Source organism: Octodon degus, unplaced genomic scaffold (genome assembly GCF_000260255.1).
Source record: "Octodon degus isolate 3935 unplaced genomic scaffold, OctDeg1.0 scaffold00158, whole genome shotgun sequence".
NCBI lineage: Eukaryota > Metazoa > Chordata > Mammalia > Rodentia > Octodontidae > Octodon > Octodon degus.
In genome coordinates, this window is record NW_004524734.1 from 3,468,061 (window position 1) to 3,471,432 (window position 3,372).

A 3,372-nucleotide genomic window follows, 5' to 3' on the forward strand; every position below is an offset into this window, starting at 1 on the left:
TTTTGCAGAACTCATCGTGTTGTAATTGCTTATTTCATGAGGCATTGGTTAGGGTGTCACAAAGGAAAGAGGCAAATTGAATGTGTTTTTAAAAATGGTGTACTTTGCATGGGATATATTAAAAAAGGGAATTAAATAGTCATTTTGGGATTTAGCTAGTAGGGAAGGGAAAGATACAATGTACCTGATAGATGAAAATTTTCAAGTCATGAAAGGCACATTTAGCTGTTTTACAGCCTGAATGTAGAATAAATACCCCTTGACATCCAATTTTCATCTATTCAGTTTCTCTAGTAGGATTTTTGGAGTGAAAATGATTGAAATAGCCTTTGGGAAGAAAAGTGTTGGTCACATGACCAGTGAACAATTTGTGTGATGGAAGTGGCCATGAGAGCTGGGGTGGGAATTTGGCCCTAGTTGGACCTTTCTTGTGCTTAGAGTCTGTACATATGGGCTTCACTACTTGCTGCAGATAGACCAGTGCCTGGCAACATAGGCTTGCTCTTTTAGCGCCTCAGTTAAGAAACCCTAGGTAGATTTGATCACAAGTCCTTTCCTTGACCAGTTCCTGCAGCTTAGGGGATGAGGTATGCAGCTAAGTTCAGCCTAGGACATGTGATGCCATTTATAGCCAGGGCCCTTTTAGTAGAAAACTGACTCCTGGTGTGTGTGTGTGGGGGGGGGGGGGATGAGTTCTGGGCAGACTGCAAGAATACCTGTTGTACTTCATAATGAGCCTTTTGATTATGAGTTGTGTCATGGACGTGAGTGATCCAGGTGTAGATATGCTAAGTCCAATATTTTGAAGAACTACAGTGGCTTGTTGGTATATGCCAGCCATATAACAAATGAGGTTTTTTTTATTTTTTTCTAAGTAAGACTCATGTCCATGAGATGCTTATAGAGTAGTAGTCTAAACAGATAAATACAGAAGTATGTCTAAGGTTCAGGGAAGTGTACAATAAATTAGACTTTGGGAGAGTGGAAAACTTTCCTGAAAGAAAGTTAGTTGAGGGGCTGGGGAGATGGCTCAATGGAATAAGTGCTTCCTTGGCAAGAGCAAGGGCCTGAGTTCAATCTCTGATTCTGCCAAAGAGAGAGAGAGAGAGAGAGAGAGAGAGAGAGAGAGAGAGAGAGAGAGAGAGAGAAAGGTAGTTGAGAGGCCTGGGGAATGTGATTCAGTGGTAGTCTTGTATGCGTAAGACCCTGGGTTTGATCCTCAGCACTACATATACACACAACGTTGATTGTCTGTTGGTTTTTTTTTTTTTTAAAGGAAAGTTAATACAGCCAAGAAGTATAGCTTCAGTGGGACTTTGTGGCAGAGCATGTATGAAGCACAGAGATGTGATATATAGCCCTACCTAGAGTGGGAAACAAATAAATTCAGGTGGAATAAAGAGTGCCTGAGGGGCTCTAGGGGAGGGTAGGCCCTGGGGTTGGCAAGGGCCATGACAGAGTTCTTTTTTCTTTTCTAAAGTATTTAGTACAGGGTCTACGTGATCTCACACAGATTGGACTCATAGTGATCTTCCTGTTTTCAGCATCCCAAGTGCTTGGATTACGTGCTGGGATTACAGGTGCACACCACCATGCCTAGTGCACCTGGGGGCAGGGCTAGCACTGTATGTGGAGCCAGAGATCGAATCCTGGTCCCTGTGCTGTGTGTAATCACATAGAAGTTCTTGAGTGCATTACCAAGGAGGTAGAACTTGATGTTGACAGTGATGGTGAACCTTTTAGGCCTTCCAATGGTAACACACAGCCTGTGGTGGCATACATGGTACCACTGCTATAGAGAGTCATTGAAAGATTTTGAAGCTGGGCCTTTCAGGTTTGATATGCCTATGGGATATCTTTGTGGATATGTCTGTCAGTTAGCAATGCTGGAGTCAGTTATAGGTATCAAAGTCATGGATTTGGAAAGACCTAGAGTAACAGCAGCAAAATGCTGGGTACAGAACCTGGGGGAACAATGACACTGAAAGAGTGAGAGAAGACAAAGGATCCATCAGAGAGTTGGGTCAACTAGAGACACTCCAGAGGAGTGGGCCCACATTATTCACAGAGGGTACACCCCTATATCCTAAGTGGCTGTCTGTAATGGCCAGTAGGTAGTACCCAACCTAGAGAGACTGCTTTTTTCTTTAAGTACTGTACATGGCTATGATGAAATATAATTTATAAATTAGGCACAGTAAGATAGCAGGATCAGTAATTAATAATGAAATAGAACACTTGTGACAGTATACTAATGAAAATGTGAATGTGGTCTCAAAAATAGTATCCTGCACTCACTGTTTACCTTGTGATGATGTCGGATGATACAATGGCTATGTACTGAGATAAGGTGAGCTAAATGACATAGGCATTGTGATGAAGTATTGGCTAGTATCCTCTTTTTACATTGAATCTCGGAAAGCTGTTCTAAGCAGTGTGCACCATTCTGGCCCTCCCCCCCCCCGCCCCCCCAGGTGAGTCATCCTTTTGGTCAGTGTATCCATTCTGTATGCAGTACCTACCATTGGTCGTTTAGTACCCCTCATGGGTATCTGGACCACTGCATGGTATTAGACTACTTTTCCTTAAGTAAAGTAATCATCAGTGGTGCACAACTTAGAATTTAGGGACTGTGTATAGTTGAAGCTTTCCATTTAATATTTTCAGACTGAGATTGACCACAAGCAAATTAAAACCACAGAAAGTGAAATTGAGAATAAGGGAGGACTGTTACAGATGGGAGGAATTGCACTGAGTCTGTCAACACAAAGTAGAAGTGGAAACAACAAATATAAGCAACCTTTAAGAAACTGACACTATACAGGAAGTATTACTTTATTTGGTTGGAGTTAAGAATTCCTTAAGGCTGGCGAGATAGCTCAGCAGTCTAAATCACCTGCTTAGTTAAGCTTAGGCAGGTACAGGATACCTGGCACTACATGCTGTGCCAGTCCCTCCCTCAGGACAGTCTGAGCCAGCCCAAAAAACAAAACAAAACAAAACAAAAAAAAAACCCTCAATCATTACCAATTTCGGGTACATTGAAAAAAATTTTTTAAGTATTCAGCACAGAGTCTATAGGGTCTCACTACACAGATCAGACTTGTGGTGATGCTTCTGTTTTCAGCCTCCCAAGCGCTGGGATTACAGGCTTATGCCCATTCTCAGTCCCAGTTTCAGTGCGCCCTGAGGGCAGGGTCCCTGCATCTGCCTAAGCAGGTGCTTTAGTCCGTAGAGCTATCTGGCTGGCCCCTGAGAAAGTTTTTTGAAAGTTCTTCCAATTTAGGAATCTGAAATTTTTATTTCCTGTTATTTGTAAAGACAGGAGGGGTTAGAAGATGTTTTTTTTTTGTTTTGTTTTTTTTTTTTTTT

The 3,372-nt window shown here is 42.1% G+C and overlaps 1 protein-coding gene across 3 annotated transcripts in view; it reads left to right on the plus strand.

Moving 5' to 3' along the window:
- Positions 1-3,372, plus strand: part of N4bp2 (NEDD4 binding protein 2) — a 109,540-nt gene that overhangs the window by 7,394 nt on the left and 98,774 nt on the right. The window lies entirely within an intron of this gene.